Genomic DNA, 23,875 nt, shown 5'->3' with positions numbered 1-23,875 from the left:
AGGGATACCATCAAATCCCATTGCATTCAGACAACCTGGTGGTGGATGCACTCTCACGACCTGCCATTAACACTCTCGTCCCCGGCCTAGATTATGCTCAACTGGCCCAGGCCCAGAGGAACAATGCGGAGATGCAGGCCTTGCAGACCCCCATCTCGGAACCTCAAACTCAAAGGCATCCAGTTGCTCAGCAGCCTGGACACAATGTGTTAACAGGTACGCCACATCCGGTAGTCCAACTGCAGTCGAGAGCAAGGGTCTTCAGTCTAGTCCACGACCTCGCTCACCCGGTGGTGAAGATGATGGTGCGTATGGTCACAGAGCGGTTCGTGTGCTATGGGCTTAAGAGAGAGGTGGCGGAGTTCGTTAGGAACTGCACCAGGTGCCAGACCTCCAAAGTCGACTGACACATGCAGGTACCCTTACAGAACTATGACTCGGTGGCTCGCAGGTTCCAACACATCCACGACAACATCGTTGGACCTCTGCCGGTGTCAAAGGAGGCTCGTTACGTCCTCCAGGTGGTCGACCATGCCACAATGTGGCCGGAGGCTATCCCGATCAAGGAAGCCTCTGCAGAGACGTGTGCCAGGACTCTGGTCAACCAGTGGATCGGAGTCCTGGCGCACATCATCAGTGACAGGGGCGTGCAGTTCACGTCTGTCCTGTGGACCCAGATGGCAAAACTCCTGGGGGTGAAGCTCCACCACACCACATCATATCACTTGCAGTCCAACAGGTTGGTGGAAAGGTTCCACAGGCACCTGAAGGCATTGCTTCTGGCCAGGCTCTCCAGACCAGATTGGGTGGACGAGCTACCCTGGGTCCTTCTCAGGATTAAGATGGCATCCAAGGAGGACCTACAAACCTCTGTGGTGGAGATGGTGTACGGTGCATCACTTTCCCTACTGGATGAGTTTTTTGGCTCAGACCGCAACACCGCGGCCACCGACTCAAACCTGCTGGTGGACCTCTGCAGGAGACTGGGCTCCCTGGCTCCCCCACCCCCCAACATGCCACAGCACCCAGCTAATCAACCTCCCCAAAGAACTCGATTTGGCTCAGTTCATTTTCGTGCAAAGGGGGCTGCAGGGTGCACCGCTGCAGCGACCGTACGAGGGGCTGTACAAAATCTTGCACTGGACTGGAGGAACCTTCACCCCCTACTTTTGGGGGGAGGGAGGAACTTTTTACAGTGGACTTATCACAGCCGGGGCAGACTGCCAAAGCGATAGGATGCGTAGCCGGTTCTGGTGGGGGTTGTGTGGCGGTGCACATCCTCATGGTGAAACGGCCCCTCTTGTATCGCCACATGGCGGGGCAGTCAAGAGGAAATGGCGTCATCAGAGGAATTTCCCTCTGACTCCAGCATCCCTTCCAGCCCGCGCCCCCTGGGCAGCGATTATGACGTCACAATGCACCAGGTGACTGAGCTCACACTGCCCTAGAAGGGGCACGCTGAATTGGAATAAAAACAGTCGTTAACCACCCTCAATGTGGTGGCTGTGTCTCTCTCACTGCTCACACCACCACAGCCCCACTGTTTCTTCATTTATATTTTCCCCTAATCTTGGTGAAACTCAAATGTCTTCTAGTTATTTGTATTGACAGTTGCATTTCAATTGCAAAACTTAGAATCCCACAACCTCAAAAGATGTTTCTATGAGACATTGTTAGACTTTTGAACAGAAGAACAAGTTGGGCCAAAGGGTCTGTTTCTCTGCAAGAATTCCAGGTATTACATTTAGATTTAGACATACAGCACAGTAACAGCAGGCCATTTCGGTCAAGAGTCCATGCCGCCCAATTCACACACGACTCACTTACGCTCTTGATACATTTTGAATGGTGGGAGGAAACTGGAGCCCCGGGGGCGGGGGGGGAACCCACAGAGCCACGAGGAGAAGGTATTAATTATTTACAGGCTCGGACACTGGATCTGATCACTGGTGCTGTAAAGGCGTGATGCCAACTGTGCTGCCCCAGGTCGTTGCTAGGAAGAGCTAAATTCTGCAGATTTCCCAAAGCTTAATTATTAGAATACCTAAATCCAGTGCCCTTATAATATGTCAGCTCATAAAGGTTTCCAGAAATCCAACTTAACACATTTTAAACCTCAATATTTTTATTGATCACTGGTAAGAGCAAAAGCCAAATAAAAATAGAGAAAACCAATAAATACCAACTATGGCTTCATGTGTGTCAATGCAATAGAGCCTGATAGGACACAATCAAATCTTGGCACTGCTCTCAGTGAGTCACATGCACTAAAACATCACATCACAATAAAGAAATGTGTGACATTTAGATGAAGTGTGCATGTAAGAATTTGGTGGAGCAATAACACTGTGGCTAGGCTATTGGGTAAGTACCTACAGTTCTGGACTTATGAACACAGCTGGTGGAGATTTTCAATTTGAGTTAATAAATTAAATGTATTTTTTTTAAATGAGGACCAGTGACCATAACTATGAAACTGCCATGTTGTTAATAAAAACTTATTCAGTTCACCAATGGCCTTCAAAGGCAGAACCATGCTATTCTTATCTGGGCTGTCATAAAATAATCCAATGAAAAGGTTGACTCTTGATCATTCTCCAAAATACCCTTGCAAGCCAATTAATTAGAGAGAATAATTAGGAATGGGTAATATATGCTGCGAATCAATAGAGATGGAAATACTTATTGAACTACTAACGTTCTCACATGCTGGATTAATACTCATGTAAATACACTCTGAAAAGTATTTTAACTTCCTTCTAAAATGAACTAATTCTGTAGAAACTACAACGCAGGAATTTACGAATGTCCATAACATAACATAACATAACAATTACAGCACGGAAACAGGCCATTAGGCCCTTCTAGTCCACACCGAACCAAACACTCCTCTCTAGTCCCACCTACCTGCACAATGACCATAACCCTCCACCTTCTTCTCATCCATATATCTGTCCAGCTTTTTCTTAAATAATAAAATTGACTCTGCCGCTACTATTTCTCCCGGAAGCTCGTTCCACACCGCTACCACTCTCTGAGTAAAGAAGTTCCCCCTCATGTTACCTCTAAACCTCTGCCCCTTAACTCTTAACTTGTGTCCTCTCGTTTCAATCTCTCCTACTCTTAACGGAAATAGTCTATCCACATCCACTCTGTCTATCCCTTTCATAATCTGAAATACCTCTATCAAATCCCCTCTCAACCTTCTATGCTCCAAAGAATAAAGACCTAATCTGCCCAATCTCTCCCTGTACTCTAGATGCTTAAACCCAGGTAACATTCTGGTAAATCTTCTCTGCACTCTCTCCACTCTGTTTATATCCTTCCTATAATTAGGCAACCAGAACTGCACACAGAACTCTAAATTAGGCCGCACCAACGCCTTATACAATCTCAACATCACTTCCCAACTCCTATATTCCATGCAATGATTGATAAAGGCCAGCATACTAAAAGCCTTCTTCACCACCCTATTCACATGTGTTTCTACCTTCAGGGAACGATGTACCGTTACTCCTAAATCCTTCTGCTCTTCTGTATTCATCAATGCTCTCCCATTTACTACGTATGTCCTGTTCTGATTCTTCTTACCAATAAAAAAGTTTTCACGTGTATTAATGTCAATCTTGAAAAATTACTGAGTACAAATGACACTTTAACAGACTGTGGATCACAGTATGGTTGCATGGCTCACATTGTGTCCAAAATATGAGGAAGGGGGGTCATCCCAGTGAGGCAATTGGGTGAAGAATTTAATTGCTTGCTTCACTTTACACAGGTTCAGTGATTGTGTCATTAATCATAATATTTCCAGCTCTGCTCATTTGAATTGCAAAGGAAGGGAGAGGTGTCAGCAAAAGCTGAAAGAGTCACTTCACCTGTGAATGGAAGCAGAGGTGGATTTCAGGAATCATAAGCTGGTGCCCTATTGACTCCCTCAAAGGATGTGATTTTAACGCAGTGGATCTCAACAAAGGACACATGGTAGACTTTAAAATTAACAATTAAAGTCATTCCCTTTTCATGTAATTTCTTGGTATCTCTGTTCTTCACAGTGTGGGGAAAAGAGAAAATAACCAGGTGTCACCACACAAACCAGAGACAACTCTGCCTCGAGGATTCTCAAGGCATTTGGTATTGTGAACAGTCCGTCATCGTTAGAACTCTGATTCTTTTAGTTCATTATCCACTCAAGGTATCCTGCACCTATGGTTGAATTTATTTAATGCTGTGATTATCTTATTGGTTAATGATCTGCAATAAGGCATTTCAATGACATGGCATTTGGATTTTATGGTAATTAACAGACAAAAAAGATGGACAGAAAATTGCATCATTTGTGATAAGTAATTATGCTAAAGTGTTAATATACTCAACTGCATGCCAAAATAGATTCTCCATGTGGCCTCCCCTTCCCAGAATTTGAAACAAAATTGCTTTCTTCATCTTGGGAGATTTCTTGCCTTCAATTTCTGTCCGCTGGATAAATGGGTGGAACTTGGGTCAAGAAAGAGCTTTTATTTGCATATTTTATCTTTCAAGCAGCATAGTTATTGGAGCAGATTTAGCTAAGCTGCTCAATTATTGTAGTAGTTCCAACTTTTCCAACTAATTTGGGTGACATGGGTAGTCTAGTAGTGATCAAAATGCAGCTATGTGGGTTCAAATCTGGCACTGTCTGTAAGGCCATTCTCCTGCATGGGTTTCCTCCAGGTGCTCCACTTTCCAAAGACATATGGGGTTAATAGGTTAATGGGTCATATGGGTGCATTTGGGCAATGCAGGCTCATGGGTTGGAAGGGCCTGTTTCCATGCTGTATCGATAAATTTATTTAAAAAATAATTAAATAGAATCAGTATTCAAAGGCACATTGCAAACATTATATTTGATTGGGCGACTGCTTCCAAAGAGCAAGGGGCATGATGTTTTGTATACCATTCTAATAATGAGTTCATTCACTGAAGGCAAGAAAACTGCAAGAGTAAGAAACTCTCACCAAGGGATGGTTTGCCCTTCATATGATAACATACTGTCCAGACTTGATCTTTTATTGGCCTGCTGAACTGAAGCAATCAGCTTCTTTAAACATTTCTGCAAGGTACCCTGGCACCTCCGCTTATTCCAATATGTTTAAAGCAAAGATGAGATCAAATTCTTTGGATGTTCAGGGCAATTTTAAATATGCTAAATATAATTATTTTTTAAAATGTATGAAAAGACTTGACAATTAATAAATGACACAAAAGATTCATGATAGACTGAATATAGGTGAGCTCATGAATATTATGTAGAATTATGCTTGGCTGGTATATCCAGGAATGGTAGGTGAAGCTATATGACGAAAGTAAACATTTATAAATTATCTATTTTAGAAAGTAAAATCTTCATCTTTGTGTGCTTCCTGTCGACACATTTTTGTGTCAAGTTTTCCCATTATAATTCCTATCGCTGTATTTACAAGCTGTCAATGTAAATCCTGTAATTATGCCTTCCTCTTGGCAATAGCTTCAAACCAGCACAACAGCTTGTTCCTCAAGGTGCACCACAGAAAAACAATGTCAATGCTCCAACCACCTCTGCTTACAAACTGACCAAAATGTTGTCATTGAACAAAAATATAGGAAATCAACATATTGCAGAGAAAACACAACATAATGTCCATGATCTCTGGTTTATTTAGACCTGCATTGTATTTTCATATACTAATCTAATGATCTCTGCACCCTAATCCTGCTCAGTCTGAAGTCTGTAAATGTTCTTGACACCCTGCTTGCAAAGACATTTACAAATCTTCGCTGTTACCATTTCTCATAGCGGAAGATGGGATAAGTCAACAGATGGGAAGGAAGATAACTGGTAATGAAGAATAATTGGTTGGTTTTGCCACAGGTACAGCATTATGATAGATCTCTGACAGTGAAGAACACACAATTAGGATTACCTTTAAACAGTGTTTTGGAAAAAGTTAGGATGTCATATCTATTAATAGCAGAAAAAAAACATTTGTTATAATTAGTTGAGAGCAACTTCAAATTTGAATAGTTCTTTGTACAAAATAAGTTAATTTTTTGGATTATTTTAATATTTGCTTTGTAAATTAACTGCTGCAACACAAAATAAACAGTGAAATCTCTCTTCTGAACAGCAACCTATCTAAATATATTAAATATAGACAAAAGAAATGACAGTTTGAAGCACAATTTAATGTAAAATCACCCCAGCAAGTCATTATAAACCTGCATGAATTGATGTGACAAGACTTCAGGTACAAGTTGTTGAACTGGGAGGATGACTTTTTCTCAGGACTAATCACGCAAATATTTTGCATTTTTTGTTTCAATAGTTAGCTCCAATCTTGTTCCTGGGCTTGAAGTTGTAATGATCTTCCAGCTGGTTTCTAGTTTTGCCAAAAGTTTGCATCTACAGGACTGTAGAACATTTCAATACAGAAAAAGACCCTTTGACCCTCCTTGTCTGTGCCAAACTACTACTCTGACGAGTCCCACTGATCTGCTCCCTGTCCATTTCCCTCTATACCCCTTCCTTCTATGTACCTGCACAATTTTTTTTTTAATGTTAAAATTGAGCCCGCATTCACCTCTTTGGCTGGCAGCTCATTCCACACTCCAGAAACTTCGTACAGCATTACATAATTAGTGAAAATGTCTTTCATTCAGATAATGGCCTCCGATTTGCTTGATGGACAAGAGGAAATATTGGCTTTAATCAGGTGGTAATTGATGGGAATGGATTGGTGCCACTTAGTTCTAGTCACGAGGCCATGCATTTTAAATGAAAATTTGAGCAACAAGGAGTTACATCCATATGAAATCAAACTAAGCCGCAAAGCAGAAGTAAAACAAGGAAATCCTAGAGAGCTGCTTCATTTTTATCAACTGATTTTGAGCACACGACTTTCATATTGCTGCATTCAAGTTGTATGTAAACAAAAGAAATTGGATAGATTCTAAGGAATGAATAATCTGGTACAATAATAATTTAATGGTGAAAAAAACTCAGATGCTGTTCACATTGTAAGAAAGAAGAATCAAGGTTATATTGTCATGTGCAAATTTGTAGGAGAGAATAAAATTACTAGTTCACAAAACAGAGAACAAGGCTTATGAATTTGCTTGATAATAGTATTTATTACTCAATCCTAAACTGATATCTCACAACCAACACAATATTGTCAAAAAACACAATAGTCTCTAATGCTGCCATTTTTTAACCATTGAAAATGAAATCAGAGTTCACCTCAGTAATGAAATTACTTGTGGCACTATGGTCACGTCACAGGTCATCCTAATAGTTGTCAATCAATCGTTCAGAAAATTAGTGACAAGCATCTGAATGTAGTCTGAGCCAGAGTCCCAGGAGATAGATCCATTGTCTGAAACTACCAACGCTGTGCCATTAATTGGCACCAAATTGTCAGTCTCACTTCACCTCAGCTCCTGAAACAGTCACAATGGAGGAAGAGAAATGCAGATATTATTTGTGAAAAGGTGAATTCTGCTCTAAAATAGGAACCCTTATTGAACAGAGTGTTGGGTATTTCTCCGCACATCTAAATGAGACATTTTAGCAGATGGAAACTTAATTCATACATGCAAGAAAAATATTGGGATGGATACATTTCATCATCCATCTGTGAAATCCTAGAAGTTGATCAAATTTTGCTAAATATAAAAATAGAACTTATAACATTACTATAGTCCATGAAGCTTAATCAGACAGACTGAAATTACAATAAGATGAAGATAATTAGGATAGATGACCAAAGGCATAGTCAAAGTCAAAACACTAATTATTCTGAATTAAATTTCCAGCTCAATATCTTGGTATCCTAATTAATTGAACAAAGCAAATAAAAACAGGGAGCAAATTTTCTATATTTGTTTGAACCTACTAATTATTGTCCAATCTGCAATCATTACATGCAGGCTCTTTCATAATATTACCCAATCAACCTCATTTGCATTCCTTTTAGTGTGGACAATAAGATAGCCTGCTAATTTATTGGATAACAGCCTCGTCAATAAGGTTTGGAAGCAATGAATTAAAAAAAGATACATTTTCAATAATTGGCTATTATTTTTAAATGGAGGTGTTACCCTTAAGCAGTGGCTTTAAAATTACACAGCTCTAAAATGTTTATGCAGATTTATTGCCGTGTGATATGGTTCGATAGATCTTAAAATCTTAAAATCTTTGCGTACAGCTTGTTTTGAGTCTCAAGCTGAACAATGACAGATTTATAATGCTCCTGTAAGTTCCTTTCTACTGTGAGTTTGACAATTATCCTTATTTACCAGGCTGTTCTGTGTGTTTGAAATACCCATCTGAGAATCTTGAAAAAGTATAGCGTCTGATTAGTTGCTCAACAAACGTTGTCAGCAGTGGCAGTGGTCCATGGAAATCTTGTTTACATCACCAAACCGAGGTGAACAATTCTTTTTTCTGAAATGACTCTTGTGCAAGAGAAAACCCCCAAATCACTTTTAATCACTATTACACACTTCCACACAAGATAATGCTTGATGATAATATATGCAACAAGACACAGGGTGCAAGAATACTGCCACTGAGAAAGTTCATTGTGGTTCCAGGCCATTCTGGAAATGGTCATAGGTCGACAAAGGGGCCAGTTGAAGAAAGCTAACCTTGGCATGTTTGCATTTATATTGTTGAGAAACACACTAATGTAGAAAAACACAGAGGGAGACACTTCAATAGGGGTTTTTAGACTGCAGGTATGTAATAGCGCAACCAAGGAATTTTGCCGTGACACGGGCAGTCTAAAAAGGAATGTGTAGGAATTTTGAGTCAGTTTCTGCACCGTGATATATCCCGCAGGACCCCGACAACTTTTTGGAGGAGCATGGAGTATAAATTGAACCAGAAAAATTTGCAGTTGTGTGCTCAACTTTAACTTAGGTGTTGTAAAACACAAATGGCAATAGGACCCAATAATCTGGCTGAAATCAAGGAGTGAGAAATTTGTTCTTCATTACCAGCCCTTGGGTGCAAGGAACCATTGTTGTAACTAATGCAATGCTATTACAGCACCAATAACCTGGTTTGTATTTGACACTGTCTGTAAAGACCTTGTATATTCTACTCGTGTCTATATGGGGTTCCTCCAAATGCTCCAGTTTTATCCCACAATTTAAAACATAAGGGGGTTGTAGGGTAATTAGGGTATTTGGTGGCACGGGTTCATGGCCCAGAAGGGCCTGTAACCGTGCTATATATCTACATTTAAAAATAAATAAATTTAATCACTAAGTTTGACAACTTGTCCTCTGCCATCAGAAAATGGATGTAATTTCAGGTTTTACTTAATTTAATTCAATGTATTCATGATGGTGTAATTAAAGAAATTGCTGCTAATATATTGGGCAAACTTACATGGAACCTCAGTTCTTTAGTGCTCTTTCAGGCTTTTGAATTTATGTTTGGATTTTGTTTCTGTGGATGAACACAGTTGTGTAGTTGGTATGGTCACAAGGAGCAGATGGGTTGGAATGTGAACCTGTCTGGTTTGAAGTTTATACATTATTGTTACCAGTTCAGGTTAGCAAAAATCATTCTCCAGTAAACGTCCAAACAAATTAAAACTTTCAATGCCCGCATACAAGTGTGATCCTATGCATTAAAATGAAAATGAGTTTGTTCACAACTGTGGTTCCCAAAACATTTTCAGGTTGCTGCCCTCTTGGCCACATTCTTAGTGCCATTCACCCGCCACCCCCCAACACACATACACATACAACAAACTCACACATCTTTCTTGGTATCAGATATACTGCAAATTTAAAACAACAACTGATCTGACACTATAAGCAAGCGTGTATATATATATAATATATTATATACATCATATATTATATGAAGACGCTATTTACATCCGGTACCGCACGGATGGCAGTCTCTTCAATCTGAGGCGCCTGCAAGCTCACACCAAGACACAAGAGCAACTTGTCCGTGAACTACTCTTTGCAGATGATGCCGCTTTAGTTGCCCGTTCAGAGCAGGCACTCCAGTGCATGATGTCCTGTTTGGCGGAAACTCCCAAAATGTTTGGCGTGGAAGTCAGCCTGAAGAAAACTGAGGTCCTCCATCAGCCAGCTCACCACCATGACTACCAGCCCCCCCACATCTCCATCGGGCACACAAAACTCAAAACGGTCAACCAGTTTACCTATCTCGGCTGCACCATTTCATCAGATGCAAGGATCGATAACGAGATAGACAACAGACTCGCCAAGGCAAATAGCACCTTTGGAAGACTACACAAAAGAGTCTGGAAAAACAACCAACTGAAAAACCACACAAAGATTAGCGTATACAGAGCCATTGTCATACCCACACTCCTGTTCGGCTCCGAATCATGGGTCCTCTACCGGCATCACCTATGGCTCCTATAACGCTTCCACCAGCGTTGCCTCCGCTCCATCCTCAACATTAATTGGAGCGACTTCATCTCCAAAATCGAAGTACTCGAGATGGCAGAGGCTGACAGCATCGAATCCACGCTGCTGAAGATCTAACTGCGCTGGGTAGGTCACGTCTTCAGAATGGAGGACCATTGCCTTCCCAAGATCGTGTTATATCGCGAACTCTCCACTGGCCACCGAGACAGAGGTGCACCAAAGAAGAGGTACAAGGACTGCCTAAAGAAATCTCTTGGTGCCTGCCATATTGACCACCGCCAGTGGGATGATATCGCCTCAAACCGTGGATCACGGCGCCTCACAGTTCGGCGGGCAGCAACCTCCTTTGAAGAAGACCGCAGAGCCCACCTCACTGACAAAAGGCAAAGGAGGAAAAACCCAACACCCAACCCCAACCAACCAATTTTCCCTTGCAACTGCTGCAACCGTGTCTGCCTGTCCCACATCGGACTTGTCAGCCACAAACGAGCCTGCAGCTGATGTGGACATTGCCCCTCCATAAATCTTTGTCCGCAAAGCCAAGCCAAAGAAAAGAAAAGAAAGATATTTCACAAATAAAACTTATAGAAAACCAATTTACATTCACCATCCCGGGCGGTCACAGTCCAGAGTGGTTTCGTTTCAGCCAGTTACCATCCCCAGGCGTCACTGTCCTGGGCAGTCACTGTCCTGGCCAGTCACCCCCATCCCCTCCTAACCTGACGGATAGTGCGCAATGAGCATTGCAGGATGAGGAGGCCGGAAACGTCCAGATCTCCCCCTTTTTCCTCACTGCCCCCTGAAAGCCCCCCTTTTCCTCACTGCCCTCTTGGATCTTTCCACTGCCCCTAGGAGGGCAGCACTGCCCACTTTGGGAATGACAGGTTTTCAATGTACCTCGCACCAAAATTCTTCCTTGTTGCAGCAAGCAAAGGCACACAAATCTCCTGCAAGGACTGGGAAGTTTGAATTCATGTGCTCTCCCGTTTATAATTATTCCTGTGCAATTTCTACACTTGGAGAAATGTTGACTTGTTTGTTCCCTTGACACATGCTATCAGCTTGTTTAAATACATTACAGTTTATGTTTGACCTGGAGACAATGGAACTGCCCAGAGCGTAGCATATGTTCCAAACATTCATACATGATGCAATGTTAGTCATTGTTAGGCGCTGATTATTAAGGCTGAGAGCAATGAAAAGGCAGAAAATATGAAAGCTGACTATACACAAAACAAGGCAAACATTAGCCCTTCTGAACTCACATGCTTCTGATTTGAAAGCTGAAGGCAAACACCTTCAATATTGCTTCCACCTTCACATAACACTTCGCCATGTCCCGTTAACCATTCAGAAACTCAAGAATTACAATCTGGCCAAGCAGAAAAGAAATAGGAATAGAGATTAACAATAATTACACTCACAGCCACCAGATCATAAACAAGAATTCCAAGGTTAGAATTGGAGTGAACAAGATGAGGCACTGGGACCATAGTCAGCAAGTGTCAAAGAGAGCTCAGATGCCAGCTTGCTAAATGAGAACAAAGCAGAAGCAGTCACACACCTGGTGCATTGGAATGGCTCCCAATGGAACCACTAATTAACTAGACACCATGGAAAATAGAGGAGATAATAAATATTACAAAAACACAAAGTAAAAGAGGTGCATGGAGAACTATGGAAGACATGATTTTTGTTGGAGACAAAAAATTAGCAAAATTATGGAAATAAACTGAGACAGAGTTTAAAAGTACATAGGGTAAACATGGCAAAGTGGAGAATGTTTTAATGCCCAAGAAGACGGGAAAGAAATCACATTAACATCAGCAGTGTATCCACTCTGCTTATCAACCTGTTTCCTCACCCAAACCTTTAAGCATAAGCAAACCAATCACACACTGCAGAGAAGGGTGAATCTGTGGATGCTCTGCCACAGAGGGTGGTAGAGGCAGATTCGCTGATTATGTTCAAAAGAGAGTTAGATAAGACTCTAGTGAGCAAAGGAGTTAAGGGTTATGGGGATAAGGCTGGAAAGAGGTACTGATAGTAGTGATCGGCCATGATCTGTAAAATGGCGGTGCTGGCTCGACGGGCCGAAGGGCCTACTCCAGCTCCTATTGTCTATTGTCTATTGTTTAAGTATACGGTTAAAGCTAATGCTGATACTAAGGTTCCATCAAGTGCCAGAAAGATGGGTCAGCTGCCATTTGGTGAATTTCACTACCACAGTGGAAAACGCCAAAGAAAGAGAAAGGGAACTGTGTTAAATATTCATCTTAATTTTATGGAATTTGACTCATGTTGGCCTTATTTTTAACCACTATAAGTGGTTATTTATAGATCTCAAATGAACTGAGGTGTCCATGAAAGAAATTTACTGCTGTTGGTCTGTGACACATGAGGTCACCCTCATCTATTTAATTGGTACCTAACTGGGCATTTCAGGACATCTGACAAACAATGATCATTTCCTCCTCATCTGTGACTACACGAAGGGAAATATTGGCACTTTCATAGTTACTGGAGCTTTGGAGGCAATCTGAAGAAGATAAAAAAAGATCTTTGAGGAATGTAGTACGCGTCGAAAGAACCAAAGACTTGTTGATCCAAACCAAGGCTTTGATTAACTAAAAGATGGGAGCATATCACATGTAGGTCGACCAGTCCAGAATGACCTGGTCTGGCTAGGAGCAATCCTTTAAGACCTGCCAGTAGGTGTGGCTACACTCTCAGCCAATCACAGTCATCCTACACTACACATTGGTGATAGAATCTGTACTATCACAAGGAATTAATTAAGTGATGTTGCTTCCTCTCTCTGAAAACAGTGTCTTTTCAAAGTATCTCTGTGAGGTGCCGTCTCAGAAAGCTAACCAATATCAAGTGACAATGGAGGTGCTAACTTCTTGAGGCAGTATCTCACATGGATAGATCAGAGAGGATCTCCACCTCACTGGTCACTATCACATCTCATTGGTACCTTCATGCAGAAGGGGATGTTTGACACCTCCACATTCAAGAGCAGGTTTTTTTTCCTCAACAAGTATCAACCTCTCGTACTTTCTGTGCTACCCTAACCCTGGTCTGGGACCAGCAAAGATCAATCTTCACTACTGAAAAAATTTGGCAACAACGGCAAGTGAGAATATTTATTCATCTTTTATATTTAAGATAATGATCAAGAGTCTGCTGTCATTCATATTGCTTAATGGACATATGCACCAAAATTCTTACTTGCTGCAGCCAGATACTTGTAAAGGAAAATTATAATAGTAAATTCATTGAAATAAATTTAAAAAGACAATACATACATATTGATTATTTTATTTTCTGCCTCCTGCTGTAACATGATTATTGTAATTTTATATGATTGTTGGTCTATCTTATGTACTTGTATGGCTGCAGCAAGTAAACATGTTGGGTGTATCAGTACATTGTACTTAGGTATATGACAATAAATTCTCATATCCTCAGGAAATATTTTAGCTATCTCAGATTCAAATGAGAAGATCGTATGGAGCAGAGTATTGTAAACCTTTGGAATTCTTAATCTAAGAGAAATTTCAATTCCCAATTTTTGAATTTAATCAACCTTCATTAGAGGCTCAATTTCCAATTTGAATTCAAATTTTCACACTCTGCGGACACTTTTTGAATTACTTTTATATCTTTTGATTTGTTTTGAAGATAGAACTGTTGACTAATGAGGTAATTTATCATTCTGATAAGAATTCTGTCCTTTTTTTAAGCCAAACAGCTTCTTTCTTGGTAGTGGGTTTAGAATTTTTTAATAATGAAATACGAATACAATGTAATTTATTTGATTATAATGTAGGGTAGCTTGGATAAAACGATATGATTTAATTGTAACGTTTCTTTTTAACTTTTAACTTTTTTACTCTGTATTTTTGGATGTGAAATTTCAATATTAATAAAAAATATTGAAGAAGAAGAATATATTCAACATTGTTGATAGCTTTTCAGATCCAACTTGTGATGAAAGCAGGACAGATGAGATTCAAACTCAGACATAATTTCATTCAATGTCACAGCAGGCTTCAGGTCATACCTGCTTCTATTTTTTCACCTTTATTTGGTTGAAATAATGACAAGATGTGTAGGTGATATATCATTGGATAATTGCTACACAGATTAAAAGGATTATTTTAAATTGTTATTTTTTTTAAATTTGAATCAAAAAAAAATAGCTGCAATTCATATCCTTCTCTTAGCATCTCCCTTCCCTGATATCTCAGCAGAAGCCCAGGGAAAGATGCATGATCTGGGCAAAAATCTCAACACACAGATCAACTGCAAATCACTGTCTCCTCTGACTGAAGTGAAGCGGAACGGAATTGCATGCTCAGTGGGAAAGCCGTTCGGAAAATGCTCCTTGTAACTCATTCTGACAATGCAGAGGCAAGACTCATTGTGTCTTAGAGAATTAGAACAGCAGGAGATTAAATGGAGTTGTGGTTATAAACTCCATGCACCAAGCCTGGAACAATGATAGCCCCACATTGGTACAATTGTCTTGCTTACTGCTGCGCTTGATAATTCTCCACACAAGAACTCATCCACAGTTTCTTCAGCCCCTTACAACTTTACATTTCCTGCTCTTTTTCATACTATTTCTGAGAATAATGAAAATTGCCTCTCTTCAAGGTTCTTGGAAATCTCTATGTGAACCTTTAATAACCTTCGAAAATACATTTTGCTTCATCAGGAAACCTTCCACTCTTGGTTCATTCTATTGGGATCATGTTGGGGATTTCTTGAAATTAAGCCTCCACCCAACCAGTCACATTCATCTTCTGCTCTCTCCTTCGCATTCAATCATCATGAAGAGACAGTTTATTCTTGTTATAAAGGCAATAGTGGAAGGATAAGAGGAAAGTGAAGAGTGAGAAAGATCCACATTTTGGAAAAAGGGAGACAGTTGCAGAATTCTACCACTCTGTGTGTAAAAAAAAGCTCTTCTTTTAAATATCCTGTGAGCTTGACTCCAAAGAGCAGTCACTCACAATTATATAGTCTCCCATGAGAAGAACTATATTAAAAACATGAAGCCCCTCTTAATAATCAATACTCTGTCATAATCAAGCCTCCATAAATTAACATTCTGTAGGAGCTCTTCTTCCCACAGGCAGTGAGAATGCTGAACGACCAAAGGAACGGATCACACTAACCATCCGAGACTCTCATATTCATATATTTATTTGTATACTTACCCACATATGCATGCATGTGATGTCTGGTTGTGTGCCTGCATCTTTTTCATGGAGGACCAGAGAACGCTGTTTTGTCAGGTTGTATGTGTGCAATCGGGGATGCATCCCCGATCCAAACACTGGCACCTCCTGGACTACGTCCTGGTGCGTGAAAGAGACAAACGAGATGTGCTCCACACCAGGGTCATGCCCAGCACGAATGCCACACTGACCACCGGCTTGTTCGCTGCAAGCTCAACCTTCACTTCAAGCCAAAGTCCAGGAACAGTAAAGCCCCCAGAAAGAGGTTCAATGTTGGAAATTTGCAGTCAGACGAAGTGAGAGGAAACTTCCAGGCAAACCTCAAAGCAAAGCTCGAGGATGCAATCCACCTCACGGACTCGTCCCCTGAACCCTCTGGGATCAGCTGAAGACTGGCATACTGCAATCCACTGAAAAGATACTGGGCTTCTCCTCTAGGAAAAACAAGGACTGGTTCGACGAAAACAACCAGGAAATCCAGGGGCACCTGGTAAAGAAGTGAGCTGCCCACCAGGCTCACCTTGCAAAGCCGTCCTGGCCAGAGAAGAAACGAGCCTTCTGTCGCCCAAGCAGCCATCTTCAGCGCAAACTCTAGGAGATCCAAAATGAGTGGTGGACTAGCCTCACCAAACAAACCCAGCTCAGCACGGACACTGGCAACTTCAGGGGTTTTTACGAGGCTCTAAAGGCTGTGTACGGCCCCTCACCCCAAGTCCAAAGCCCGCTGCGCAGCTCAGACGGTAAAGTCCTCCTCAGCGACAAGATCTCCATCCTCAACCGATGGTCAGAACACTTCCAATCTCTTTTCAGTGCCAACCGCTCAGTCCAAGAATCCGCCCTGCTCCAGCTCCCTCAACAGCCTTTAAGGCTAGATTTGGATGAGGTCCTCACCCGGGAAGAGATTTATAAGGCAATTGAACAACTGAAAAGTGACAAAGCAGCAGGTCCCCCCAGAGGTCTGGAAGGCTGGGGGCAAAACTCTGCATGCCAAACTGCATGAGTTTTTCAAGCTCTGCTGGGACCAAGAAAAGCTGCCTCAGGCCCTTCGTGATGTCATCATCATCACCCTGTACAAAAACAAAGGCAAGAAATCAGACTGCTCAAACTACAGGGGAATCACGCTGCTCTCCATTGCAGGCAAAATCTTCACTAGGATTTTCCTAAATAGAATAATACCTAGTGTGGCCGAAAATGTTCTCCCAGAATCACAGTGCGGCTTTCGCACAAACAGAGGAACTGCTGACATGGTCTTTGCCCTCAGTCAGCTCCAAGAAAAGTGCAGAGAACTAAACAAAGGACTCTACATCACCTTTGATGACTTCACCAAAGCCTTCGATACCATGAGTAGGAAAGGGCTTTGGCAAATACTAGAGGGCCACGGATGTCCCCCCAAGTTCCTCAACATGGTTATTCAACTGCACGAAAACCAACAAGGTCGGGTCAGATACAGCAATGAGCTCTCTGAACCCTTCTCCATTAACAATGGCATGAAGCAAGGCTGCGTTCTCGCACCAACCCCCTTTTCAATCTTCTTCAGCATGATGCTGAAACAAGCCATGAAAGACCTCAACAATTAAGACGCTGTTTACCTCCGGTACCGCACGGATGGCAGTCTCTTCAATCTGAGGCGCCTGCAAGCTCACACAAAGACACAAGAGCAATTCATCCGTGAACTACTCTTTGCAGACGATGCCGCTTTAGTTGTCTGTTCAGAGCCAGCTTTTCAGCGCTTGATGTCCTGTTTAGTGGAAACTGCCAAAATGTTTGGCCTGGAAATCAGCCTGAAGAAAACTGAGGTCCTCCATCAGCCAGCTCACCACCATGACTACCAGCTCCCCCACATCTCCATCGGGCACACAAAACTCAAAATGGTCAACCAGTTTACCTATCTCGGCTGCACCATTTCATCAGATGCAAGGATCGACAACGAGATAGACAACAGACTCGCCAAGGCAAATAGCACCTTTGGAAGACTACACAAAAGAGTCTGGAAAAACAACCAACTGAAAAACCTCACAAAGATTAGCGTATACAGAGCCATTGTCATACCCACACTCCTGTTTGGCTCCGAATCATGGGTCCTCTACCGGCATCACCTACGGCTCCTAGAACGCTTCCACCAGCATTGTCTTTGCTCCATCCTCAACATTCATTGGAGCGACTTCATCACCAACATCGAAGTACTCAAGATGGCAGAGGCTGACAGCATCGAATCCACGCTGCTGAAGATCCAACTGCGCTGGGTAGGTCACGTCTCCAGAATGAAGGACTATTGCCTTCCCAAGATCGTGTTATATGGCGAGCTCTCCACTGGCCACCGAGACGAGACAGAGGTGCACCAAAAAGAGGTACAAGGACTGCCTAAAGAAATCTCTTGGTGCCTGCCACATTGACCACCGCCAGTGGGCTGATATCGCCTCAAACCGTGCATCTTGGCGCCTCACAGTTCGGCGGGCAGCAACCTCCTTTGACGAAGACCACAGAGCCCACCTCACTGACAAAAGACAAAGGAGGAAAAACCCAGCACCCAACCCCAACCAACCAATTTTCCCTTGCAACCGCTGCAACCGTGTCTGCCTGTCAGCCACAAACGAGCCTGCAGCTGACGTGGACATTACCCCTCCATAAATCTTCGTCCACGAAGCCAAGCCAAAGAAAGAAGAAAATGTGTGCAATCAGATGAAAACAAACTTGACTAATATTGTAGTAATAAATGTTCACTTCATTCCATTTCCTGGAAGCTTGGTTGGCAAGAATAGGCAGGGATATTGGGAAGTGATTTGGCAATATCAGTTCAAACCAGGTTAATATTAATGACAGGAGTGGAGAACCTATCAGTTTTGGTATTAGCAACGTCATTGCATTTGATGTTTAACAATGTCATCTAAAATAGGAAAACAGCACAACCTGGAACATGAAACTCCTGGCACTGATATCTTCTATGTTTATTGTGAGATAATGCCAAGACAGAGTTCTTCATTTTACAATGATACATCAGATTTGCTTTTGAGGTAAGAAAGAATATAAAACCCATAAACTCTTCAGGCAAAAGCAATCAATTATTTAAGCAGAAGGAAGAAACTGTTTTGCAGAGTCACAGTAGGGTGAGGGTCAAATAATTATCCCTTTTGTTAATTCAATATTTAGAGCATGGCAGACTTTAAATTGGCAGGAGCTCTGCAGTTAGACGTACGAGAGCAGAAGGTAGTCAATTTGATGAAGGGCATGACTTTCTTTTCTTCCCATTTTCTGCTTTTTAATTCAAGGCAATTTCCTAAACCACAATTAGCACATCCAAATGTTCATTCCTGCATTCTGTTCCTAACACTGGGTGTAAATCAAATGTTACAGAGGGCATAAGTACAGCTGGTGTGGGAAATGGAAATTATTCCTGTGGTATATATTTGTAAAGACCTCCTGCAGAATAATCACTGTGAAATGTCCAATGGAACCTACATATTTATGGAGATGATTAAAACTTATTTTTAAAACAAGTCCATTATCTCATTATCACCCAATAGAAGTGGGCAGCATGCATGGTAGTTAGAGCATGGGAACACATTTTCGGCTTGGTGAGGGGAAGCAATTCATGCTCATGAATAAACTAGGAGTGGAAATTGCAGGAGAAAAGTACATCAAAAACTGATCAGGTAACTGTTGAAAAGCAGCGATACCACTCCACGTATGCTCCATACGTAAACAAGATTACTTGGCTAAGTCTTTTTAATCAATAACAGTCAGTTCATAAGCAAAATGTGCTTTATTTGCAGTGCAATCTCTTTTAAGATAAAAATGTGGAAGAGGTGTCCCTGCTTTTCCGAAGTTCACTGATGTTCAGAGTAGTGGTGTCAATGCTGGAGAAGCACGAAATGAATCTTCTTCACTGTTATGGGCCAGAGTTTCCATTTTCTGTGCTCCTAAGTTGGTAATATTTTGGGCATTAAAGTTAATGATTGGAAGCTGGAGGCCAGATAATACAGATCCCTGATCAAGGTCTCCTGCAGACTAAATCAAATTTCACCAATGACTGGGATTTCTTCTGCAGGCTACCTTGGCACACACAGAGCAGCCTTCTGGTTCCACCTCATGTTAACAACACAGGAACCCAGCAAAATTCACACAAATTCACACAACCTTGCATTTTTTAGTGAAACCAACCCATCAAAAGAGCCAACAGCTTTGAATCGTTTTCCTTTGAAGGTGGTGCAGAAAAAGTTCAACAGGTTGATGAGGGAAGTTAGCCTATGAGGAAAGATTAAGTTGCCTGGGACTATACTCATTGGATTTTCACAGAATGGGAGGGGATGTCAGAGAAATGTATAAAATTATGAAAGGTATAGATAAGATAGAGGCCGGTAAGTTGTTTCCATTGGTGGATGAGACTTGAACTAGGGGACATAGCATCAAGATTCAGGGTAGTAAATTTAGGATGGAGATGAGGAGAAACTGCTTTTCCTAGAGGATTGTGAATCTGTGGAAATCTCTTCCTACTGAAGCAGTGGAGGCTACTTCAGTAAATATATTAAAGATGAGGTTGGATAGATTTGTACATAATAGGGGAATTAAGGGGGATGATGAAAAGACAGGTGGTGGAGATGAGCCTATCATCAAATCAGCCATGATCTCAATGAATGGAGGAGCAGTCTTGACATGCTGGATGGCCTATTTCTTGTGGTCTTATGTTCTTACACTATTTATATATTTCATAGTCTATCCTTTGCAAACACCAATGGAAGAAGAGGTCAAAGTTAAGGTCTATGGTCTGATGTCAGAGTAAATTTACAAAAGGTATTTGTCTTCCTTACAATAAACAAAGTTAAAGAATTTCATAAATGTTACATTCGAAATGTAGAATTATGTGACAATAATTGAACTTTTACCTTTACTCTTTTTCTGCTGTTGACCAGCATTTTTCTCATTAAAGTGAGCATAAAATAAATGATGAAAGACACTATTAATTCAGATTCTGCACTGCTTTCTTCAAACTAAATCTCATACTCCACACTTACCCCATTGTTAAGAAGCATAGCACTATTCTTTATTGTTGAAGCTGTTCAGTTCATGCACTCCTCCTTGTGCAGAGATTAGGTAGTGGCAAAGTTACAAAGTTGATCATTGATAGGTGGAGTAAGGATTTAATTCACCATCTTTCATCCTTAAGAATTCTCTGAACATTCAGAGAAGGCACTGTCTGTCACTAACTTGTTGAAATACAATTGAGAAGTGATCTGAAACCCCAGGGAAAGGAAGATTGAGAGAACTTGCTTTGTTGAGCAGGTTGAAGAGAGATAATGGATGAATGGTGAATCAGTTTCAAAATTGAGATGATAAATTCAAGAATTGTAATTTGACAGCCAACATTTTCTTGACTTGATTTGCTCAAGTGCGTGTTCAATTTTATGTTATAGGTTATATTATATTTTATATTATACATAAATATATCTTTGAAAGAGATAGATTATGGGGGTTTAGTGTAGGTCACTTCACAAACAGACATTAACATTTCACAAAAGACATCTTATTTGAAATGGAAGAGCAGAGACTTCATGTCCACAGTGTCTTTACAGAAACTTTAAAGAATGCCTATGGAGACATCATAAGTAGGTGTTAATTGGACTGATGTTGTGGAACAGGTATCCAGACTCAGAACTGATTCTAGTGTCAGCAATCTGTCTGGTTTCAGTTTGCTGTTCTAAAAGAGAGAAAAAACATGCGATTCTTTGAAGAGTGAGAGGAAGAAGTCAGTTCCTCAGTTTGGCAGTTGCTTTCAGAGACTGCAACATGGTAAGGTGGAAGGCTTGTTGAAAATCCCATTTTGAAGACGGGTTGTGAGTTCTGAGTTCAGCCTATTGAAAACCCTTGTAGTCCTTACAAGAGGAAATGACTGGCTAGTGTGTTTCTCCTGAAATAAGGGACACAAGAAGAACTCTGTGATGACATGGAAGAAGAGGTTATCATTTGATGGGGCAAGTTTCTTTGCAAGACACTGATGTGGCTAATCAGAGGAAATCAGTTTGTGTGTGTGTCCAATTAGCAAATAAAAACCTCTCTGAAACTAACGAGAAACTTTCTGAGCAGTAACCAATTACCTTTAAGCACTAGAGCCAGGTGAAAATTCATAAATGTTCAGTTCTGTGCACAATATAAGTATTGCCTGATACCGGTGAACTTGGAGGAGTGAGAAGTGAGATTGGTTTGTGAATCAAAGAACTTTCCTGAACATATTACATACACATGCGCTTAGAATTAGTAGGGGGATAAGTTAATTTAGTTAAGTTAATATGATAAGTTAAAGTGTGATTCTGTTTTCATGTTTAAAGATAATTAAAAGCAACTTTTGTTTAAGTAACCATTTGCCTTGGTGAATTTCTATTGCTGCTGGGTTTTGAAGTCCTCTGGACTTGTAAGATTTCAATAAGGAACTGTACATCAAATAAAAAAAGATTTACCACCATATCTCCTTAAAATATCAAAGGTGGTCATGTGGCCCTTGAGTCTTTATTGGCTCAGAGACCAATCACATTTCCCACAAAATTACCGATAATCTGTTCTCCCCATGTTCCCATCGAATCTTTCCAAACCTCCCTTCATCCTCCTTTTCCCCAGAACCTTTGATTCCCCCATTATTCAAAGATCTATCTGTGCCTTAATCAAAACACAAGAGATTCATTTAAGTATTTCTAGTATTTTTTCACCTCAGATTGTCATCAACTTTTGGCTTTTGCATCATCCCCTTCCACTCTTTACATTCTTCTGGACAAGCATTCATTTCTCTCTTAGATGGCACCAAAAGCAATTGTGTAACCTTGCAACTTTGGATTCCACAATTTTTCAGATATTTGCTCTGTTCTCTCTACCTCTCCACCAAGTTCTGCAACTTAAAACATGCGATTTCTCAATTTTCTAATTTTAATGGAGGGTTGAGGACCTGAAAAATTATGTCTGTGGCTCCTTCCACACGTTGCTGATCTGCAGAGAGTCTCTAGCATTTTCATTTTTATTTCAGGATTTCTGTGTCTGCAATTTTTTGCATTTCATTGTCTGAAAAGTCAACTTTAAGCTCAATCTCCGTGTATAATTATGATTGTACTCTACAGCAACCATCTCAAGTCGAGGGGCTAACCCTGCCCCCACTCCCCCAGGGGTGACAGCACATTTCAGGGTGGCCATGGACTGAAATATTTAAAAAAAAACGTCGTTGGTTTGAGAGAAGCACAGAAGAAGCCAACAAAACTGGACTGCTTCACAGGGAAGGGGATCCATCAATGTTGAGCTGAGTCTCAGGAGCCATAGCCAAAAAAGTTTGATAATGGCTGTTTTACTGTGTGAAACTTTCAAGTGTAGCTCAATTTAGAAGCAAAGAATGAAAGTATGTTCAAAATTATCAAGGTATAGGCAAGGTAAATAAAGAGAAAATTATGTCATCAATAAAATTATGGAGGCCTGCATGACACAGTAATACAAGAAGTGCTACAGTGTCTTGGTCTGACACTAATCTCAGTTGCTTTCACTTGGCAATTGCATGTTCTCTCCCTATCTACAGGTTTCCTCGCACATTGTAAAGGCCTGCTGATACATAAAATGGCCAATGTAACTTGTTCCCAGTGCAAGTGTGTGGTGATACAACCACCAGCCTACTGCAAGGGGTGATCTCTGTACCTGCAGGAAGACCACCTAAGGGCTGACTCCACCTGGCCAGCCGTCAATCAGCCGACCTGAATATAGACCTGAGCCGGCCCCTCCTGAGCCAGTCACACAGGAGCCACTGAAGCATGAACTGGTGTTCAGACTTTAACCTGAATAAAGCCTGATGTACGGTCTGAGTTTTGTGCTTGCTCGCTGCTATCTCAGCGCACCACAAAGTCAATGGTAATAAGAATCAAAGGGGTGTTACTGGGCCTGTGAGAGAGTGAACAGCTTGCAGGAGGACAATTTATAAGGAGACTAAAATAAAGCAATCTCCTCAGATAGTACATGGATTTGTTGGGACAAATGACTCTTCTTTAAATTATAAGTTAAAGATGGGGGGAATCTAGTCACATTTTTAGCAGCAAGTGGTCATGATCTGGAGTTCCAAATGTTGGTCAAAGCTGATTTAATCTTCACTTTCAACAGTGAATTAGATAGACACTGAGAAAATATTGTGGGGCCATAGCATTGTTGGGCCAACAGCCAGCAAAGTT

The 23,875-nt window shown here is 41.2% G+C and overlaps 1 long non-coding RNA gene across 1 annotated transcript; it reads left to right on the top strand.

Annotated features, from left to right (window-relative positions):
- Positions 1-1,492: 1,492 nt before the first annotated feature.
- Positions 1,493-23,468, top strand: LOC138741814 (uncharacterized). Its single transcript, XR_011343788.1, has 3 exons — positions 1,493-1,735; positions 4,056-4,195; positions 23,236-23,468. It is a non-coding gene; the product is annotated as an uncharacterized lncRNA (long non-coding RNA).
- The last annotated feature ends 407 nt before the right edge of the window (positions 23,469-23,875 follow it).

The sequence above is a fragment of the Narcine bancroftii genome, chromosome 8 (genome assembly GCF_036971445.1).
Source record: "Narcine bancroftii isolate sNarBan1 chromosome 8, sNarBan1.hap1, whole genome shotgun sequence".
NCBI classification, from domain to species: domain Eukaryota; kingdom Metazoa; phylum Chordata; class Chondrichthyes; order Torpediniformes; family Narcinidae; genus Narcine; species Narcine bancroftii.
This window is presented reverse-complemented; position numbering and strand designations above follow the sequence as displayed.